Consider the following 24,173-nt stretch of genomic DNA (forward strand, 5'->3'; position numbering starts at 1 on the left):
AAAAAAAGGTTTTCTATCATCTAAAATCTCACATGCGCAAATGTTTTGTATTGCGTCATCGCAAGGAGACGCACAACACAACACAGCATGGACCTGTGTACCGTGTCTGTCATCTGCCCGTGCAAAGCACCGCCACAAATAATTCGATTGAATGAATACTAAATAATTTGCAGACATAATTAAGGAGGTCTGTTTTCGTCCGCAGAAGGGAGACACGACGAGTGGATAAATGGATGGTGATCTCAGCCGACATACTCTTCCCCCCCCACACTGGAGCCTCTAGGCTCCCAGGCTGGGTGCATGTTGGCCCCCACACTGGAGCCTCTAGGCTCCCAGGCTGGGTGCATGTTGGCCCCCACACTGGAGCCTCTAGGCTCCCAGGCTGGGTGCATGTTGGCCCCCACACTGGAGCCTCTAGGCTCCCAGGCTGGGTGCATGTTGGCCCCCACACTGGAGCCTCTAGGCTCCCAGGCTGGGTGCATGTTGGCCCCCACACTGGAGCCTCTAGGCTCCCAGGCTGGGTGCATGTTGGCCCCCACACTGGAGCCTCTAGGCTCCCAGGCTGGGTGCATGTTGGCCATGTTTGACTTTTAAGTATCTAGCCCTGAGATGCGAGGAGGCAGCCTCGAAGCGTCCTTCGACTCATGCCTCTGAATAAAATAAAAGAAATGTCTTGCTACCCATCCTTCCCACAAAAAATAAATACAATTATATTATATATATATATATATATATATCTCTATATATATAATTCCCAGCCCAAAAATGACAGCCAATCGGAAACCAAAGTATTTTTTGTTAGGCCTTTTCTTCTTTCTCCTGTCATCCTGTCGAGAACGGGGAGGCGGGTGGGCGCGCATGGCAACTGGTAGGAGAATGAGTGAGTCGCAGGTAACACAGTGGTGTTACAGTAATCACAGTGGTGATTTGCCCTTGCATTTCCTATTTTCCTTGTGCTGCAAAGCATGTCTTTCATGTTATTAGGGTTCATATAAGCCTATTGCAAGGACTGGTACTAACTAGCTAGAGCACAAGGGACTGTTTCTAGCAACAACAAAAAAGACCAGGCTAAACAACACTCCTAATGTCAATGCATTCTAGAGAATGATACACAAGGGCTACCTACTAAGTAGGCCAACATGGATTATCTCCATATTTGCCAGTTTTTCCCCCTCTCTTTTCTTTGTGTGGTAGTCACAAAATACATAACTGCTGCATTTGATATGACAAGGTAAAGTTTCTTGGTGCAAAATTTGGAAATGAACAAAAGCTAAACTGGGTGGTCCGGAGTGGGAAAGGTGGGTCACCACAAGGAGGATATACGATACACCGTTTAATTAGCATAAAGCAACACAAAACACTAAGGTCTCTGGGGAGCTTCAAATGCTTGTGTTCAATTTCCAGTGAGTTTCCAGAAAACCACCATAGTTTAGTCTGCGATGAGGAGGACTCAACACTCAACTGATTGTTGAAGTGTGTTGCAGGAAGCGTTTCTTGGTTTGAAAGAATTATCTTTTGATGTTTCTTTGTATTGTACAGTTGTACTATGACATTTTATACTAACCAAAACAAAACCTGCACATCTATGCACAAAACAAAGAAATACTCCAACTAAAACCACTGACACTGAGATATCAAATAGCCTACAATCCCTACATCTTCGTGTAACAAATCACAAAACTGCTTAGAGAACGAGCAGCAGTGACAATTATCATTCCGATATTAATATTTCAGCGTGTCAAGCAAGACTAATTGAGCAAGATGACTTAAAGGGATAGTTTGACTTTTTTGACACAAGCTGGTGGGAATTACTAGTAGTGATGTTGTGGATGGATGCATGGGCAGAAGGAGTCTACTCTGTTTGCTGCTGTTACGTTTATCTGATGGGCTGCAAAGCATCTAGGACAAGTAGCCTCTCGCCTGGTGTGTAACTCACAGTAACCTTGTGACAATAGCCTCCTGATCTATCCCAGTTTACCGTAAATCCCGCCAGCCAAATTAATCCAGTCTAAATAAATATTCCTTTTAGCCCTTCAAGCTATAGGCCTACATTCAGTGTTTCCTGCAGGAAAAGGCCTTGGCATGGTGCTGGGCGTTCTGGTTCTTTGATTAATTAATTTAGATTAATAAATTAAGATCAATTTGTATTATTGCTCTTGTATTGCTATTGGAGACACTGGGGAGGCACTGGGGGGGCATGGGGAGGCACTGGGGGGACACTGGGCAGGCACTGGGAAGACACTGGGGAGACATGGGGAGGCATTGGGAAGACACTGGGGAGAAACTGCAGCCACTGGGGAGGCACTCAGGGGGACACTGGGTAGCCACTGGGCTACCCACATATGATGAATTCCTGTTCTGTTCTTTAACTACATAGAAGTGTCTATTTGTATGTCTCTAAATGTTTTGATGAATTGAACAATGTGGACCCTGTTGTAAACAAGTGTAATGCTTAATTGGGTCGTCCACTCACAGTTAACAGTCTTTGTATTGAGTTTGTGATTGAAATGTAATTCTACAAACTGTTAATAAATATTTCAATCAATCAATCAAAAAGACACTGGGGAGGCACTTGGCGGAAACTGGGCAGACACTGGGGTGGCACTGGACATTTCATATCACACACACTATGATTCACTATCCCCCTCAAAAAAATATATATATATATATATTTATTTATTTTGAAGCTTGGCATGGCGCGATTTATTTCAAGCATGGCGCAGCGCCATGCCAACAACATTGTGCAGGAAACCCTGACATTATGTTATTCTAAGCATAATGTGTAATCTAAACTAAAGGCATATTGGACTCACCATTGTGTTTATTACCACAAAGTTTATTAACAAATACAGCCACATATTTGGGCTCACAACAATGCTACTTTTAAAACCACAGTAATCTCTGTCAAAACGTTGTGGTAGTCCTGGTGTGGTGTTGACTGGAAGAACGCCAGAGGAAACCATTACTCAGACAAAGACAACACCTCATCAGTATCAGTCACAACACAAAGCCCATGCTTCCCACGTCCGTTCCCTAATGATTTTTCTCTCTACAGTGCCAGTGAAACATACCAATGACACATGGCCTGCATAGCGCTCTTCCCCTCTAGACATCAGTAACACTTGAGGGTTGAAAGGGCAACATAAACACACTTGAATACAGCCAAAACAAAACAGACCAGATGGATTATTGGTGCGATAGATGACAGTATCAAAATGATACTAGGCTAATTAACAGAGCCTTGTTGAACAGCATCTTGCGCTATATCAATGACAAGAATATGTAGGCAGACTATGCTCAACAATTTAATTCGCTCAACCATGGCCAACCATGTTACACTTGACAAGTAGCCTAATCCTAACACCTCGAAGAACATGCCAAACTTCTAAAACATACTAACCTAGTACAAAAAACATTTTTGTCACAGTATCACGCAAAAGTCGTGAAAATAGCCACCAGATTGAAAGTGGTTACATCCGTCTGTGGATTTTATAAATATATAGCCAATGAAAATGTTAAGCAGAGCTTGTGACTAAATAATAACTACATTGGATCCAATTGGAACAAAGGCTCTTTTTTCCATGTCCTGAAAAGTAACGGTTTTGAACCGACAACAGCGACGACATGCTGATGTTATGCAGAATCCCCCCCCCCCCCCCCCCCCCCCAACAGGCAACAACGGGGAAAACCATCTTTACATCGAAACACTGCAAATCCTTTCATCTACCCATCTGACTTGAGATTAATTTCAAGGAGGACAGGCACTCATTATGGTGTTAGACAGACCGTTATGCGATTCTGCTAAACGTTAAACTTATCTGGCTATTCTGTAAACCCTCTTATCAAAATATGAAAGGCAACACAAGTAAAATCACAGACACACGCAAGAGAAGACTAATTAGACACTAATTAGACTCAACTCCAAGAGATCCTTATGTAGACTAAATCCTTCCTCGATCCCCAATCAGCTGACCAACACTGGCAGTTCACAGGTCATGGTGTCATGCAGGGGTGTTTAACCACTTAAGCTCCTCCTATATACTTTGTCGTATGACAAACGGCAAAAGATAGTTTATCTACAAGCTTGCAACGAATTGCTGCATGTTGTGAGCTTGCAGATGTGCCATTTTCACAATTTAAAATACAAAAAAGAATGATAATATTCTTTTCCTTATGACATTCCCGAAATGGGGACAACTGGGTCAATGTCTAAAAAGCTCAGTGGCTTTGAGGTTAGACTAGTGTCCGCCCCGAGATTTGTAGGTCGGGGTTCAAATCAAAGAGTATAAAGATGGGACCCAATACCTCCCTGCTTGGTACAGGTTCAATTGGGGTTAAGTCCCTGTGACATACACTGTTGTCATGTCCAGGGGGGTGGTACTTGTACAGTACATGCATACATCATGGCATTGGCTGGGGGATGTACTTGACTGTACATCAAGGCTCTTCCCTATGGGGTTCTGTTGGTAAGGCAGAGGGATTCTGCAGTACTAGATTTTTAAACAAAACTCTGATAATCAATTTACCGAACTACAGGAAAAAACTTTACTGTGTGCCTTCCCCTGTCTCTCTCCCAGTATTCTATCAAAAAAGGCAAAAAATTCATATCACAATTATTTCAAACTTTTGCCAGGATTGCGATTAATGAACGATTATTTCAAAACAAAAACTAGTGGAAAAATAGCAGATATACAAGCTCTGAGCTTATACATGCAAGCAAGTAATACAGGGTAGTGGTTAACAAAAGTAATCAATTCAATTGATTTAAAAATATCTATTAGAAATGTTTTTAGGTTGATTCCTTGATAAAAACCTTGCTTCTCGATTATTGGTTTGAGATATTTTCAGATAATTTCCCAGCCCTACGACCCGATAGCCGAATCAGGACTTTTTTTTTAACATATGTTTATTGATTTTCTTTAAAGTACAAAGAAGTATTTTTCAAAACAATTTACATATATTTTTCCCCCCCCACATCCCCATGGCGACTCGTACAGAATTAGCGTAAAGGTCATTACACACTGGCGAATTAGCGACGCGATGCGAATAAGCGATCTGAAAATGCGAAATATTGCATGTTGCAGTTCGCCTGCGAATCTCTGCAAAATACGACACCAGAGCGAACAAATAAAAGCGAAAACGGTCGCACATTCGCCACTGATGTGGAAGCTTGCATGGACTTCAATTGTTTTTTTTTAAATGCAAATTATTCGCACGAATATATCGCGTCGCTAATTCGCCAGTGTGTAATGACCTTTTGACTCGCTCTTCAGTGTGTCCCACGGCCGGCCGTGTCATTCCCCTGCTCTATCAAATAAAGCAGAAATGGGGAAATTATGAAATCTTTAAAAAGCAGCATATAGATTAGATACCAGGTGCTTCTCATTCTGCTCTCCTGTGCAGGTCTATTAGCAATTCTTTTGACAAAAGGCCTGACCTTTACATGGCTGGGAGAGTAAACCAAGCTACCAGTTACCCAGAAAATCTACCAGCCATTGGCTGGTAGTAACCTACTACTTTGTCTTTATAAATGTGGAGTCATTACTCTCAATGTAAGCTGTGTCTGAAGTTGGCAGCAACATTGCTCATCATTCACAAACAATACAAGCTGGCCCCTGGGATGTTAAACACCACAAACTGATGGTTTAAAATCTAGGATGAAATGAGGGCATAGAAGTATTCTGGTTTGGTTTCCATTGTTGCTTGGAAGCTAGCTGGCTAGTGCTGAATCAGGGGTGATAATTAATAGCCTGTTCTCACACTGGTAGAAGCCAGTTGTAGAGAGAGAGAGAGAGACACTTTAGTTTTCTCCCTGTGCTGTACAAACACACTTATTGTGACCTTGGATCTACCTACTGTGATGTAACTACTAACTACATCAGCCTGTTCACTGGTACTGTGTGTGTGTGTGTCTACATTGTACTAAGTGGGTCTACATCTGTCAGCCATTACAGTAAATGAGGGAGTTAAGATTAGACACCCACTTGCTTCACTTCTTAAGCGTTCCCATGACACACACAACGGCACAGTCCTACAAATAAAAAAAACGTATCAAGCAAAATATCCAAACGTAGTTATAGTAGTTTTGCAAATGTTTTTCACGCATAGTTTTTACCTGAACCACATGCCTAATCTGGGGGTAACATTCACGAAAAATAACAGATACACAAGCTCACGGCAAATCGTTATGAGCGCTTGTAGATCATTATTTTTGAGTGAAAAAGTAGAGTTTAAGTGGTTAAACAAGCTAAATTTTAAGCCACTTTGCCACTCAAATACCCACTGTAAACTCAAGGTACAAACTGTTATCGTTTCTTAAAAATGACACCAAAGTAACCAACCCAACTGTCCACAGAATGTTAGCAACATGAACAGCAGTGATCTCACCATGTGTGACCCACAGCAGCTGTAGTGTAACACATGTTTGTCGTTTTGACAAATCACTGAAAAAAAAAAATCACAAAGCCCTCTCTTTCTGATTTCAGCGGTCATTCAACTTTGGGCAATTTCTTTTAACACGGACATGAAAACAAAGGCAGTATGCAAAGCACAATCATTTCTGTTGTCCCAGCACACACACACACACACACACATCGCCAACACATGTGAACTGTAGCCTGATAAGGCCATGAGACGAGAGTGAACGATGGAGTTTCTACTCCAGGCCTCACAGCTGCCTCCGGTCTTCGGCCACAGGTTCGGGTACAGTACACGTACAGTGCATTTGTCCTTTTGTAACAAATTTGCAGTGTAAATAAAAAAAATTGTTACATTTGTTGATTTGTACACTCTCATTTACATTAAGGAGTCAGACTTTTACTAAAGTGAGGTCCGGGGGTCCTTGGGGGGGGGGGGGGGGGTTCCCGGTCAACGAACCTGCGGACAAACACGTTAATCATTTGGGGGTCCTCGGCGTAAAAAAAAGGCGTGAGAAACGACGCTTTACTGTATAGCAGAAGTTGGACAAACAAGTGCTCTGACAACAAACAAGAGGCCGCCCCATTGAAAAATCATTTCACTCCCACGCAGAGCGGTTGTGTTCCTGTGTTTTTGACTGACAGCTGAATCCTGGAAGACTGGGGGGGTACAGTAGGGAGAGATGGTTTTACTCAATGCATTTACTCAAGTACTGTACTTAAAAGTACAACTTTGAGATATTTTTACTTTACAATTTTGGCATTTAGCAGACGCTCTTTAATCCAGAGCAATTTACTTTACTGGGAGTATTTCCCATTTTCAGTACTTCTACTGCACTACATCTCAGAGGCAAATTATTATAGTATGTTTTACTCCACTACAATTATTTGAAAACTTTAGTTATTAGCTACTTACTAAAATAGCCCCTTACAAGATGGTAGATCTGCCATTTTCAAAGGATTATTACACATGTAATGCATTTGAAAACTTGGGGACCTGCACAATTTTGATACCAATACTTTTGTACTTTTACTCAAGTACATTTTGAATTCCAGACTTTTACTTGTAACAAGAGTATTTCTACATTAATTGCAGTATTGTCTTGATACCATTTAAGAAAAGTGATGCTAGAAAAGCGAGTACTTTCTTCCACCACTGAGTAATTCCCACACTGTCTGAACGAACACTAAACGTATAGAGTATAATAGACCTTTAAAAATGAGCGCCTGACTCGGCTTTTCCTTTCACATGCCACTGCTGTCCAACAACACAACATTACAACAAACAAGTAGGCTGGGCTATAATCATTCTAACAACAACAACAACAACGTAGCCAAAAAGTCCGGGGCTACTTACGTTCGCTTTATCAGTCAGCTATTCTTCAGTTGCTCCAACAACGGTCCAACAACATTAATCCACCTGATCTCATGTCGCCACAAGGCTGAGCACAAACACCAACACCGCCGCGACGCGAAACGAACAGCAGCAGTGTATACACAACCACACAAAACAAAAGTACAGTATTACACCGTAAAAATAAAGAAAAAAGTTGTTTCCACGACGAGTCAAGTCGTTGCCGTATTCCCCACGGTCCTCGTGTGTCAACAGTAACGTGTTGTTACCGGAGGGAACAGTTCTATCGAGGAGGAAGCAGCGATAGTAACTGAACTGAACTAATCTCTCTCTCTCTCTGGATACAAAAGTGTTGCGCTGCATTCCTCTGGCCCAGTATCATGACGTCACCGGGAAATAGGGGATTGAGAACACGCCCCCCCCCTCGACTGAACTTGCTACTGTAGTAGAGCCTGGGCGCGTGCGTGCGTGTGAATGTGTGAATGTGTGTGTGTGTGTGTGTGTGTGTGTGTGTGTGTGTGTGTGTGTGTGTGTGAGAGAGAGAGAGAGCACGCGCTCACTGTTCTTTAGCTACATAGAAATGTCTATATGTCTCTAAATGTTTGTATGTCTCTAAATGTTTTGATGAATTGAACAATGTGGACCCTGTTGTAAACAAGTGTAATGCTTAATTGGGTCGTCCACTCACAGTTAACAGTCTTTGTATTGAGTTTGTGCTTAAAATGTACTGTAAATTCTACAAACTGTTAATAAATATTTCAATCAATCAATCAATGACTAGTTGAGTCAGTGTCACAGGAGGATATTATTTGACATACAGCTGATTCTGACAGCATTTTTTTTAATTTAATGCTATCAATAGCCCGTATGTCAAAGACAGAGTGACAGACTTTTGTGAAATACCACGTCTATCTTTGATAAAGATGTATTACCCATTTACCGATGATGCCAAGGAGATTGTAGGGGGGAGCGAAAAGTCACTGTTACTGAGGGCAATTTCTGGAAAACTTGTTTATATAGAGGAATATTTTTTATAGATTTAAGCCTCAAGCATTGATAATTTAATAGATCGTAATAAAACAGGAATCCCTCGTTACTTTGGTTTGGACTGTTTAGGAGGAAACGTTTGCATTAAAAGATACAGCAGATTTGTTTTTGCATGGTAGGATTAGGAACCAAGTGTGGCCAAATATTTCCCATTGCATCACGACCGAATGGAAATGGGAACGAACTAACTAAACAGGAACAGTTCAGCCAGGTAACCAACAAGGATCAATTGTTAAGTATTGATGGTTTCTCATATTAACACAAGGGGTGATCGATAGGTGATCGGCAAAAAAAATAGTCTTAATGATTTTGTTTTAATTAAAAGAAGTTTGAAAGTTTAAGAGTTTGGGAGTTTAATAATGGGCACATTTAACACATTGCCTGTCATGGACGTCAATTCCATCAGCTTGTTTTCAGTGATCACTTACAGCACCTCATGCGAAAGGGAATAAATTGAGCCTTACTTAGTTCAATCTACATTATGTGGGTGCTAAGGTTGGGCGATATGCCAATTTTTTTCAACCGCCGATCGTCTGACCAATATTCGCCGATTGACGATGTATTCGTGTCATAAAAGTAAAGTGAGAACAGCTCACTGCAGGTCGCAAAAAAGCCAGATCTACAAGCTCTCAAGGCGCCGTGTCCTGCCTGTTTTCGCAGCTCCGTTCGCTAGGCGTTGAGAGCTTGTAGATCAGTCTGTTTCTGCAGACTGCAGCGCAGCTGCACAGCCAGGGTAACTTGCTCCCTTCCCTCCCCGCACCGGTCGTCGGAGGCTCGGAGTCGGAGCGGAGCAGCGGAGCCCACAAGCTGCTGCTGCGGCCGGGCTGATCCACACAGGCTCTCAAGGCATCGCGTCCTGCCTGTTTTTGCAGTGCCGTTCGCTACGCGTTGAGAGCTTGTAGATCTGTCTATTTTTGCAGCGCTGGTGTCGGGGTTAGTTCACGTTGTCAATAAAAATAACTTGGATTACAGGCGGAGATGAAGTTCAATCAGTGGGTTGCACCAGTATTGGCTACACGCCAAGCTAAGCGCTAAGCTAACGAATGATCCACAATGATCCAATGATCCAAAGGCCACACAACCAAAGCCTACAAAAAAGACCCAAGAAATTGTAACACCTCAGAGATGTGGCACCATCTACACTACGCAGACCAATACGATTGCATATTTAAAAAATGAAATATTTAACTTGTAATACTAGATTAATTTATCGTAGAGTAATGGTTTATAATTAAGTATTTTCCAAACTAATTACATGTTGTGTATTCTCTTTTCTCTTACAGCATTAGTATCTAGATAGGGCTGCTCTGATGGAAAATAATTGGGCAAGACGCCAATCAACAATAATTACTACAAAAATACAAAACCTTGCCTATATCAATCTGTTGGTCATCTATGAATTAGAGATGAAAAAAAAAAGATGTTCTGTGTGCATTTGCCTTCTGTGAAATTAATTTGGGACACTGCAGAGAGAACAGGATAAACAAGTGAAATTGGAAATGATGAAAACATTTAAATTAATAGAGTATCTCCATTCTAGAAGAGACAGCCAATACAGACACTGTAGCAGCAAAGAGCAAACATTTTCTTTTTTTAAATCCTTTTTAAAAGGAAATATAATTTATCTGTGACCTGGTCCTGCATCGGCTGGAAAAATCCGATCACCACTACTAAAATACATACCGGTACCAAATACGTACAAGATGATTTTAGCAGCTATTTGGCCAAACATTTTGAAATATTTTGGATATTGATGTATCAGATAAGTCACTTCCAATTATCTGTCCCCTTGCATGTGAAGTTCATTCCATCCATAACAACATGTTTACCCCAGCCATACAAGATCTTCATAACAAACACGCACATCCTTCCCACTTTGATCAGATCCCTTGTGTTCATATGTTTGTTTATTATAACAAAACCTCATTTTAACCAAAAAAAGACTAAGCTGCAGCTACATGCAGTGTCTCTATTTTGGTGTTTATCTTGTAAAACATATATTTGCCTGATGAAGACCTTGTAGGTCGAAACGTTGCAATTGTTGCCTCTTAATAAAGTAAGTCTCGGAGCTCTAGAAACTAGTGTGCGCAGTGTTTTTTTCTCCTCTTTGATGTTCATCTTGTAAACTGACAACAATGTGTCAATCGCAATAGGCCTAAGGAAAAGGCCTGTTGATGCTGCTCGGTCTGTAAAAATACAGCAGGAACGGGAACAGGTCCACTTGACATATCAGAGCAAGGAACAACACAAACCGTAACCGACCAATCCTGAGGTTGAGTTCAAACAAAGCATGCAGCAGCAGCACAGCCAATCAGTGCCAACTTCCAGAGCAGGTTATGGAATGTGGAAAGGTCAATGATAAAGCAGGCACTGAGATCATGGAGCTGAGCATAGCTCGCTTATACATGCACAGTTGCACATACAAATATAGTTACAAACACAAGCAAACAGACAGGCTCTTAGCACATTTCTTTGTCTCTCTCTCTCTCTCTCACACACACACACACACACGTGCACCCCCCCAGGCCCCCACAACGCATGCACGCTAGTCTGACTGTTAATAACGGGACATTCAGACTTCAACTTGCCCTGAGGTCACTCTCAGAAGCTCAGACAAACATGCAGACATGTTCATTGACATTAAAGAGCACAAGTTCAAGGATGCCCAGCCCAGTTCAGTCTATAACCTTTAAACAGAGTTCAACTACTAAACTAAACACTAATGATTTACGGGACAGGACTTCAAGGCATGAGCTGTGTGAAGTTATTTTTGGGAGCATTTTTTAAACTTTTTGATAGCAAATGGTCTGGCCGGCCGGAATCAAACGGTAGGGGGCATTTTGTGCCCCTGCGTGGTATGTGCCCTAACCACTTGGCTATCGGGTCGCACACCCAAAACATGAGAACATGTTTATTTTAGAACAGAAAATATCCTGGTTGGATACACTGATGACTAGGCCTATCCTTTTCCAATGCCTCGTTCATGTCGGAATGGAACGATTAAGATTTAATTTAGGCAGATGTTATGTCAACGGGTTTGCAAAGAGTCACACAAGCCAAGTGAGCAGCGCAAACAATTTAACAGAAACACATCTAGCCTACAGTACCATGATCTGACCATTTCAGCCTCATGTTCAGCAGCAACAAAGCCTGCCGTGTAGCGGTTTTGGGAAAATGTATGAATCATGGAGTTACTGTAGGTGTGCAGTCATAACTATATCATTAAATCGTGAGTAAACTCAGTCTAAGCCAAGGTGATGTTCTTGTTGAAGAACCAGTCATTAGTTGAGTGTAACGCCAATTATCACAATAAGTCAACATGCTATCAAACATCTGGTCACATTTCACGGTCTTGTACTCTAATGTTTTTCATTTCAAACTACAGAGGAGGTCTACAGGAAAAGGCAGGTTTGACCATACATATAACCAAATATAGAGTGTTGTGAATTGAAACTTACCAGACAAATGCTGCTACCATTGGCCAGTGAATGTTAGTTGGTTAGCCAAAATTAACTCGACTAGCATATTATTTATGGTATTCCTATCTACTTTACTGTTGAAACAAGTAGGCCTGATGTGGGGGGTTTCCTGATTGACTTTTACAGTGCTATAAGTTAACATTACACAGTCAATATGAAATGCAAGGCTGACGTCACAGAGAGAACACATGTTGATGATCACTTGTCACTCTTGTGGTTTCTGCTTCTACATTCCGTCTAGTCTGGGATAGATCGAGTGACTGAGACTCTTTACTTTTTTTAGTAGTTCTAAATTGCAGTATTGGTACTTTTACTTAACCCATTCTGACCTGAGATCAGATTCATGCGAGGTTTCCACTGGACACACACACTGGTCTGATGAACCCATTCTGACCTGAGATCAGATTCTAAAAAATGTCAGTCGTTCTTCGATTTTTCAAAAATAGCAGACCTACAAGCTTGTATCGCGCCACTCGGTGGCGCGATATGAGCTTGTAGATCTGCTATTTTTCAATAGGTAAAGCACGACATGATGCCAACACCAAAATGGGTGCCCGTTCAGAAAGTAAAACAATTGAGTACTTTTTCCACCACTGTATGCCTATCCATTGGCCAGGTATAGTAGTGACTCATCACAATCAAAATGGCGCACCCCCCAAATTTGCATACCAAAGGTGCGAGTTTTGCAAGCCCTATTGATAAACCCTGTGTCGTACCAAATCTCCAGTCACTATCACCCCTTTTTTCTCAAACATTCAAGACAGATTAGTCACTAAATTGCATGGATGGTTCCATCAGATCATGTCACGTGTATTTAGTAAATGTTGCATACATATTTAATCTCATGTACGGTTTTCTCCATGGCCCTAGAGGCTGCATGCTGAGCCACATCCTAAACCTATTCTCTAGACTGGAACAAAAGACCTTCTTCCGTCACTCAGAATATTCCAGTATTATGCCACTGTGTACGTACACACAAAAAAACTGTTTTCCCTCTTATTCTGCCTCCTATTACAATTCAACATGCTATTCACCAGCACTGAAACAGCACAGCACTGAAACTAGAACAAGTGCTCTTCGGAGCACAGGTCTCACCTGGTCAGTTAGGTTATTGTGGCCTCCTGGTGGCGCTATAACAGGCCAATGTGAATAGGGTGGCATTTATTCCTCTACTGTCTACCTAGTAGGAAAAAGTATGTGATTTTATTTAACGTAAATTGCAGGCTGCATTCATGATTTGAGGCATTTTGTTCAAAACAGGCCAATCCTGTAACCTTTGGAAGCCAATTTTAGCCAATTAGGATGGAACATGAAATATCGGATAAGTCTTGATCACATGACTGTAGAGATACTGTGTACCGATTTGTGGGATATTTGGACAGAATATGAAGGAGTAATATCAAGAAATGTGTTATTGTGTTTTACAAAGTCTGCCTCCTGGTTGATTGTGAAGCTGTGATTTAAATCATTGCTCGTACAAGCACAAAGTACAAATAAAATAATTGCTCTGTCACAATGTACAGCATGATTACAATCTTCCTTCCGTCTCTAGGCACACACACACACACACACACACACACACACACACACACACACAGACACACACACAGGAACTGCCTGGTTGACCTAAACAGACAGAGCATTGTTACAGAGACAAAGATGAGCAGAGATTCATTCATTCAACATTATCCATCATATAGGCTACAGTAGCTTCCCTCATGAAACAAACAGCCTTCATTGAACACAATAACCAGTGCTGCAAACAATGGCTATTGTCTTTTTTCAACCACCAAGATGGTGATCTCATGATCTAAAATACAACATGTATGGCCTGTCACTATTATGAGATAAAGACTTCTTTGTAGTTGTTACGTCCCCATCAAAGAGGTCCAGGTGTTATTTTGTGCAAAAGCTCCTTATTGGCTATTTCCCCTACCATAAGCCCTAAATGAATTGCATTGAATTGAATGGGATGTATGGGGTGTGCTAATTCGCTTATTTCCATGGCTCAAAATTATATATTTTTTGTATATATCCTCTTTTCATAATATAAATAATAACCCAAGCGGCACACTTTACTACTTATTTCGATGGAAATAAGCGAATTAGCACAACACCCCATACATCCCATTCAATTCAATGCAATTCATTGAGGGCTTATGGTAGGGGAAATAGCCAATAAGGAGCTTTTGCACAAAATAACACCTGGACCTCTTTGATGGGGACGTAACAACTACAAAGAAAGGTAAGAAAGCCTTTTAGTATGGAATTCTCCTTTAATTAAGGACACTTCAGTTCAGTGCTGCAGAATTAAAACATTTACTTGAGGAACATAACTTTTTGGGCAAATAACCTCTTCAGTCATTTTACAGCTGTGTTTTGCATTTTTGATAAATGTTAAACTTCATTCCTTTTTGGGGGTATACGAGTATCATGCTGAACTGAACTATCATATGTGACCAAATTTGACTAGGAGACTGCCATAGGAATTTTTTGAATTTTTGTTTTTTCATTTCACATCAAAGCAGGGAATCATAGCTTCAAATTGACATATTGGTTGTTCAGTTTGACCCACCAGTTTTGGAGATATGGCTTATAGAGTAATGTCTTGCAGAAAACAGCGAGTTGAGAAAACAGTCTTGAAAGGTTCACTTCTGTGGTCTCTAACATTACACCTAGCTTTTTTTTAAGCATTTATTTCATATTTACATGTCAATTTCAGCTTTGACACTTATTTCAGACATGCTCTAGTATGTGAAGAGTCTGCCTGTGCTATTAACTCATTAAAAAAAAAAAAAAAAAAAAGGTTTTCTCCTCTGGTTAAAAGCTGGAATGTGCGCGATGGCAGTCTCTCAGTCAAATCTGGTCACATATTATCATCCAGTGTCCACCAACCATCACTCATAGTTTATTCATCAACTTCAATGACAGATTTGAACAAACACATTTGGTGTGTGATTACCTGACTTGAGGAACAATTGCCAACAGCTAAATAGAAAACAACCTTTATTCTTGAACTGAATTTGTTCAGTAGGTGGCTGAGCTGCCGAGCCCCACTCTGTGTGTTTCACTCACTCGAGTAGATATTTCTCCTTCCCATATCAGACGTCATAACTGAATCCATAGAAAGTTTAATTCATTTGGGAGCACGACGAGTCTAATCAACTCACGCACTACTCAGCTGGATCAAAGCTCTCTTATCATTTCAGAATTTTCGAGATGCATGCCTTTAAGAAAATACAACTATACTGTGAATACAGTGAATACGATATAAGAAATAATAGGTTTATTATACAGTTTTCTGTTAGGCAGAAGAGGAGGAGGGAGGGACGCTGGTGGTTGTTGAGTGTGGTGTGGGTCACAGTGGGCGCCTCTGTGGCCGAGGCTGACAGCGACGGTCCATCAGCTACGACGACGAGCAGCTCTGCATTTGAGTGCAGTCGTGTTGGACAGATGACAAAAAGCGGTCCAAGGCGCATTACTGAAAATATTAAACTATTCAACATTTAACCCATTCTGACCTGAGATCAGATTCATACGAGGTTTCCGCCGGACACACACTGGTCTGACGAACCCATTCTGACCTGAGATCAGATTCATACGAGGTTTCCACTGGACACACACTGGTCTGATTAACCCATTCTGACCTGAGATCAGATTCTAAAAATGTCAGTCGCTCTTCGATTTTTCAAAAATAGCAGACCTACAAGCTCGTATCGCGCCACTCGGTGGCGCGATACGAGCTTGTAGATCTGCTATTTTTAAATAGCTAAAGCACGACATGATGCTGACACCAAAATGGGCGCCCGTTCAGAATGGGTTAAAAGTGCTCAAAGGGGCTCTGATCAGTGCCTTCTAAAAGCAGACCGTATGTGGTCGCCTTTTGGTAATTTCTCATAAAAGGTTTAAAAAGGTGTTGCCTGCATTATTTTTTGGGTGTGAATTGTGAACACTACCTAAAAACCTATTAACCCATTCTGACCGGGCACCCATTTTGGTGTTAGCATCATGTTATGCTTTAGCTATTGAAAAATAGCAGATCTACAAGCTCATATCGCGCCACCGAGTGGCGCGATACGAGCTTGTAGGTCTGCTATTTTTGAAAAATCAAAGACACTTTTAGAATCTGATCTCAGGTCAGAATGGGTTAATAATGAAACTGTCAGGATGTAATAGACATTTTTAGAATCTGATCTCAGGTCAGAATGGGTTAAAGTGTGAGGAATGTAAACATATTAAGCCTAATTTGTACTTTGATGCATGATATACTAGTGTCGCTCACCAAAAATAATTTATACCATTTAAGTGATATAAAAGTCAATTAGATATATATATATTTTATATATATTTTCGCAGTACCGTTTCTAAAAAGTTAAGATATTTCTGTCTAGCTACAGATGATAAACTTAGGACAGGTATAATGTTTAGACAGGGGTGAAACAACTGTTTAAATCAGGCTCAAATTGCATATTTAGTCAGCCTGTGGCCAGTCCACCCTCGTCCACATGCGCAGTACTGCTTCCATAAGATTGCATTGGGAAAACAAAACATGGTACTGGCTGACTTCATAAGCTTTGCAAGCGGTTGTTCTTGTTTCACCCCTGTCTAAATATTGTACGTGCCCGTTTATCATCTGTAGCTAGCAAGAAATACCATTACTTTTTTGGAAACTAAACTGCGAAAAGGGTTTCGACACCGTTTTTGGACGGCTCAACCCCTGTTCTACCGATGCAGGGATATCCTGACACAGAACCTCTTCTCAGAGATAATAGGTTCGAACTTCCAAACGGAGCTATTTTGACATTTAATTTTGGAAATTTAACCCATTCTGAACGGGCACCCATTTTGGTGTCACTGTCAGCATCATGTTATGCTTTAGCTATTGAAAAATAGCAGATCTACAAGCTCATATCGCGCCACCGAGTGGCGCGATACGAGCTTGTAGGTCTGCTATTTTTGAAAAATCGAAGAGCGACTGACATTTTTAGAATCTGATCTCAGGTCAGAATGGGTTCATCAGACCAGTGTGTGTCCGGCGGAAACCTCGTATGAATCTGATCTCAGGTCAGAATGGGTTAAATTTAAAATCTTCAAATGTTCCCCTTACGCACACTGGTATCGGCTGATCATGAAAAACCTGATCGGAGCATTATTGGACCTTTTCTCCCCTCTCCTTCTCCAGGAGCACTGCCGTGGTCTGTGGTCCTGCGTACCTACACGGTTGTGTTGACATTGGCTGCTTGTGCTCATTCCAAAAGGGATCTTTATTTTTATGTGCTAAGGCAATAAGCTTGGCCCCTTTCTCCCCATTAAGGCAAATAATCATAGTATGCCTCTCATTGGCTTTCCAATTTTGTTTTTTCCCCTCTACTTGTTATTCCACACCCTGTGCTCATTTCATCCATTTCCAGTCAGCTTCCTCCATCTACCCCCCCCCCCCCCCCCCCCCACGCCCCAACACTCTTTATTTTTATTTTAAGACTTCAGACAATGTCAAATTTATAATAGTTCAGTTGGATAAGCAATAGCATGACTGTCTCATCATTGTAGTCTGGTTCTCCTTTTGATAAAATACTACATTGAACATGGGAAAATGTGTGACCTGTTGATAAAACGGCAGACAGATCCGGGATCTGAGATCAACGGCCGGATAGATGGGAAAGAGCGAATTGATACACCTAGCCTGCAGGTTTTCATTTACAGAGTATTAGCCTTTCCCTGCTACTGTGTTTTCTCTGCTGGTCTGGCTGTTTGGCTATCAGACCAGGCTAAATCTGTAGAAAGAAGAAAGGCGCCTTGCCTTCCATCTCTCACGCTCTCTCTGGACTCTCCGTAAACACACAGTCTACCTGCCTGGGGAGACGGATCTCCTTTCATCTACACTTTCTTATCCCTTGCTCTGCTAGAGTTCTTACTTAACTTTACTATTTGTTTATTTTAGACGGGACAATGCATATAAATGGACAATACATAAATGCAATTTAAATACAATGTGAATCTCATTCCTTGGCGTGCCTCTCTCTCTCTCTCTCTCTCTCTCTCTCCCTCCCTCTCTCCCTCTCTCTCCCTCTCTCTCCCCCCCATATACAACCGGATCTCTGGAAGAAGATGAGAAGATCTGAACAATGTCTCAGTCTTTGCCAGTCAGCTATCCCTCTTCTTCTCGATTTCTCTTCAGTCCTCACAAGTTCACATTCCAACAGCAATCTTAAGTCAGTCCACCTGCCCAAACCCATATTCTATTCACTCATTGACTTGCTACCGCCTTTCCACAAAGTGCTTTCTCCAGTTTCGGAAATGTACAGGAAACCATTAGATACAGTACAAAGCTGGGGTCAGCCTCTGTGTGCTCTGTGTTGCTGGTATTGGAAACAGTCACTTGGCTTTACTTTATACTACAATCTCAACAACATAAATCATATTTCTGTTACAATCTGTCTCCAAGAAGCATACAGTATATGGTATTGTATATCATTAATCATAATACAAACATGGTTTCTGTCAGGAGTCAGGACCAGTCACCACACCGATGATATTGCTCCGCGACCCTCTATCTAGCGGCTCTAGCCTCTCAACTTCACTTCTTGTTCGCCTGACCCTACTTATTCATACCATTAAAATAGATACTTAACCCTAAATAATTCTGCTTTGTGTGTAGGTGTGTTTGTAGCACGGATGTTTGATTGGCTGATGTATGATGTTAAAGAGCACCCCTCACTTCACACGAGTGTGATTTTTCTTTTAATCAAAGTTTTCACTCTATGGTAAACTCCAGTGCTGCAGTATATAGCTGGATAGTTCAATAACCTATATAAACCTATATAGATCTGCACCCAATATTCGTCTGCAGAAAATATTCGGCAGAAAATGGCTAAAAATGCATTTTCGGCCTATTCGGTTTTGGCCTGAATAGGCAGGAAATATATCAAAGAATATGCAATTAATGCATTAAAAAGAGCTGAATATTTTTTTTAACTATGGACCCATAATAGTGATTATTATTATTTAAGTTAAGTTTTGCCATAACCATTTATTTTGCCATAAATCAGGTAGCTTTAACCCATTATGACCTGAGATCAGATTCATACGAGGTTTCCACTGGACACACACTGGGTCTGATTAACCCATTCTGACCTGAGATCAGATTCTAGAAATGTCAGTCGCTCTTCGATTTTTCAAAAATAGCAGACCTACAAGCTCGTATCGCGCCACTCGGTGGCGCGATATGAGCTTGTAGATCTGCTATTTTTCAATAGCTAAAGCATAACATGATGCTGACACCAAAATGGGTGCCCGTTCAGAATGGGTTAAGGTACGGCTATCATGACAGCAATGGTAGGAAAAAAAGATATATAATATTAATCATATTCGGTATTCCGTTTTCGGCCAACTGTTTCCAATATTTGGTATCGGCCAAGAATGTCCCTTTGGGCGCATCCCTACTGACGAACATAAAACACACCACGTATTGGATAAGTGGTCTGTAGGAAACAGTCTGACGTAAAGGATGTCCACATGCCACGCGGCTCTATACGAGGCTACTTGACATGAAAAGGTTTGTCGGCCTTTACATAACAGGTCAGTACAGTCAGTACAGTGAGAAAGGAGGGGTAGAACAAATTGAAGCCTCCTTAACAAACTGAGTGGAGAGAGAACGTCTCCGTTTGAAACTATAAACTCCATTCAGTGCCTCAAGCAATGTCTCAGAAACTCGAAGGAAAAACAAACTGAAAAACTGAATCCATTCTCTTCGATCAAATAGTAATCTCAGCAAGGCAGATGGCTTCTTGGTTTAGAGTGGGTGACAATATTATCACACGAAAAGATGAAATTACCTACCTAGGTTCCATCCTGGAGGCCAATCTTTCCGGTGATAAAATGGCCACCAACGTAATCAAAAAAGTCAATCAACGAACAAGATTCCTTTACAGGTTCTCCACACTGGTCAACAAAAACACCTTGAAGACCTTAACAGGAGCCCTCGTACAAGGTTTCTTTGACTATGCATGCACCTCTTGGTACCACAGCACCTCAAAGGCCCTTAAAACAAGACTCCAGACCTCCCAAAACAAACTGGTCAAGCTCCTACTTGGCCTCACCCCCCGAACCCACCTCACCCCTGCCCACTTTGACAGGCTGGGATGGCTTATGGTCGACGACAGAGTACAGCATCTTGCAATGGGTCTGGTCCACAAGATTCGATACACCACCAAGATACCCATGTACCTGTCTAGATACTTCCTTAATGTAAACGAAGTCCACACCCACAACACCAGAGGGAGTGCAACAAACCATGTACAACCCAGATTCGGCACAAACAAGGGACTAAATTATTTTCGCTCCTATGCCACCAAAATGTGGAACGCCCTACCAACAGTCATTAAGACATGTGAATCCCTTGACTCCATCAAAACCGCTCTCAAAGGGCACCTACGGATGGCTGCAATTCGAAACTGGCCTCTGTAAAATCTGAATCCCCCCCCCCCCTCCTCATCTCCCCTCACTGTATATGTATCTTTTCTTTTTGCTTCCTTTATGATGAATTCCTGTTCTGTTCTTTAACTACATAGAAGTGTCTATTTGTATGTCTCTAAATGTTTTGATGAATTGAACAATGTGGACCCTGTTGTAAACAAGTGTAACGCTTAATTGGGTCGTCCACTCACAGTTAACAGTCTTTGTATTGAGTTTGTGCTTGAAATGTACTGTAATTCTGCAAACTGTTAATAAATATTTCAATCAATCAAAAGAACGATCATGAATGCACAATTGCACATCATGTTTGTTTCAAGGCATTCTCAAGTGTGTAACCAAAATGTTTGTGTTCAATTTGTATCCATTTCTCTATAGACTAAAACTCAGCTATAGAGGGTAGTATGTGCATGCTTAAAGTGAATGGCACATCGAGTGGCAAATAGAGTGGCAAAGCAACAGGCAAAGTGAGTTTAACATTGTTTAACGTTGTTTAGAAAGTAGTTTTTTGCCACTCAGTAGGCATTCCTGCATAAGTTCCGGGTTTGATGATGTCACTCCCAAACCCTCTATTGATTTATATCCGTTATGTATATTATTGATGTGTCGTTTCATTTTAGTGTTTTTCTGTGAGGAAATAATCCCTCTGGCTTTCTTGTGTTTTCATCCTCGGTGATGCATTGACTGTATGTCGGAAAGTGCTCTGTGCTCTTTTTTTTATGTCAGCAAATAAAATCAACCAACCAACCAACCATGCAAGGGGAAATGTATTGGGTCTACTAACAACATCACCCACATTGACAGGGCAGGCTCAGATGTATTCTAAGTCCCAAACAATGTAACAGAATTTACCCGGCATCAATCAACCGACCTAACCCAATATGTCTGGTAGATGAAGTCTGACTCCTGCCAATGACTCAAAACCAAAAAGGTGGGGTTTAGTTTCAGTCAGTAGAGTGCATACCGCTGGGAATCGGGATATGGGGTTATGTGTGTGAGTGACCCCCTCGGCAGAGCTCTGGCATGTTAGGAATGTGTGGAGTGCCCAGCACTAATCGCACAACCTGACTAACTGACTGACCGCACGTAGTCTCACTTTCCCTCATCCCTCCATCCATCCTCTACGCTCAATTCAACGGAGCTTTATTGGCATGAGAAAACATGGTACATTACCAGAACAAAAGAAAACATGATACATTACCAGAACAAAAGTGGAACAAAAAACAATCACAACTAGAAAAGCGCAATTCTGGGGGTGCCTGCTGGCCTAGCGGTCCAGGCGCATACCACATATAGGTCTGACAGCGTGTCGCGGGTTCGAGTCCCGATCCCGATGACCAGGCCCGGGCCACGAGGGGGCAAAGGGGGTGTTTGCCCCCCCTAAATCAACCTCTTTGCCCCCTTAGATCAAATAGTTACAGACAAAACAATGGTACATTTCCAGGCATTCAATTACGAAATCGTGCGCCTCTGCCCTCTATAGATACGCAAATGTGGCGCATTGTCTTCATGTCCAATACCTGCCCCCGATTGCCCCCTCTGTCATTTCATCCTGGCGCCGGGCCTGCCGATGACCTTTGCTTGCGCTTCATTCCCAGTCTCTCTCTCCCTGATTCCTGTCCCTCTCCACTATGTCCTATCAATAAAGGCAGAAAAGCCCCCAAAAGAAATTCTGGGGTATTGCAAGTGTGGTTGAAATAAATTATGATGATGTACTGAACCCACATGATGATGTCACAGGGACCCTAAAAAGTTTATACGAAAAATAAATAAATAAAGTCTGACAATTAACAAATGTTCAAATAAATATTGAATAGAAAAGGAATAAAATAAAGTGTAAACACAGCATGTTAAGACTCAAAATTTGATCTTAAACTATCACCATTTTTGCTCTATTCTGTCAGACATAGTTGTTAGATTGGTGTAAACTTTTGAAAGTTGACAGCAGTATTTCAATGTTTTGCATTCACTTGGTACCATTGTATCTCTTTCACACCATCACCATGTCTGCATGCTACTCAAGTCCTCCTCCGTCAGTCACACTAGGTAGAAATTAAACACAGGGTCTGAGGAGGAGGAAGAGTTTGTTGTGCACTAGATACTGAGGCCAGCAAGTAAAATTAAAGTAAGTTCCATGTTGGAGATCAGCAATAATAACCTCGTCCATTCAATGATTGAAACTGACATATCGCTATAGTCCACTTCCACTATTTTTAAGTTAATGTGAAAACAGAAGACGGCGACAATTTAATTGATGTTCTTACCGTTAGTTTTTGGTAGCTTGGCTTGCATTATTTATTACCATGAAAAGACAAATCTGAAATAAGTGACAGGTTAAAGCTTAGAGGGTCTTAATAGCAACGAGCCAGGATAGGGCAACCCAGTTAGCTCCTTGTTGTTGCTGTGGCTATTATTTTAACAACTTTTGCAAGTGATTCCCTATCCTACACTTTTGCCCTACGTTCACGGAACTTCCCTTTAGTTTTGTGAATGAGTCTCCGCGTCACGTCGTATAGTACAGAACTAGCACAAAGTGATAATGATCGTGTCAAACACGAGGCTGGACAGAGCTTTTAACAGATCTAACCGATAGCATTATTAGCTAACAGCTTGTGAAAGCAGCTAGAAGGGCTAAACTCTTGAATGAGTTTTGCCTGGCTGGGGCTACGCTGCTAGAGACAAGGCAGAGGGGGGACGGCGCGCCACAAGCTAAAAGCACAACAAGCTTCAACACTAATTTTACGAAACCGATGCGCGGGTACTTACCCGAAAACTCCTGGATAAACTTCTTTCTGCCACCGGTGTGTGGGTCTAAACTTTGTCCCCTTGATCGTGGAAAATTTGACTGACTTTATAACGCTTGCGCTGTCCCGCAAACGATGTAACATTAGCAAAAAGTCTCACTTTTCAGTCGCCATGTTGAACTGGGAAATGCTACATCCGGGGAGTTGCACTCAAACTCCATGGCAACCATACCACTCTAAACCCCCCACCACCCCACGGTCACACTGTGTTTATACTAGTCCTTCAATGGGTCGAAGGCATGCCTGGCAAAGAGCAACGAGTCACAGCACAGGCAGGGGAAGTGTACTAGGACCCAATACCCAGGTTCATTATCATGAGAGAGTATACACACACACACACACACACACACACACACACACACACACACACACACACACACACACACACACACACGAGGCTATCTACCAGTAACTTGCAGTAAAACACCCTGGGGGCGAGAAGCGACCTCAAGGTCGTGTGCACGCATCCACCTGGGTGACGGCAGACTGCTGGGCGAGCGCTGGCAGTTTGGCATGGGGGATCAACATTAAAACAAAAATGCATCGCATGGATGCACCTGGGACGTATCCTCAGTGATGTATCCCAAGGTCATCTGGGTTT

At 41.8% G+C, this 24,173-nt stretch overlaps 1 protein-coding gene across 3 annotated transcripts in view; it reads right to left on the reverse strand.

The window, feature by feature from the left end:
• pak4 (p21 protein (Cdc42/Rac)-activated kinase 4) overlaps nucleotides 1-23,678 on the reverse strand; it is a 51,177-nt gene extending 27,499 nt beyond the window's left edge. Inside the window, exon 1 of one of the 3 annotated variants that reach the window (XM_083772981.1) lies at nucleotides 23,535-23,678. The gene's annotated coding sequence lies outside the window, so the exon portion shown is untranslated. Of the gene's footprint in view, nucleotides 1-7,773; nucleotides 8,061-23,511 lie in introns of those variants that run through there. The other 2 variants (XM_083772980.1, XM_083772982.1) reach the window with 2 other exon arrangements.
• Between the last annotated feature and the right edge of the window lie 495 nt (nucleotides 23,679-24,173).

The sequence above is a fragment of the Protomyctophum parallelum genome (genome assembly GCF_964188405.1).
Source record: "Protomyctophum parallelum genome assembly, chromosome: 9".
Lineage (NCBI taxonomy): Eukaryota > Metazoa > Chordata > Actinopteri > Myctophiformes > Myctophidae > Protomyctophum > Protomyctophum parallelum.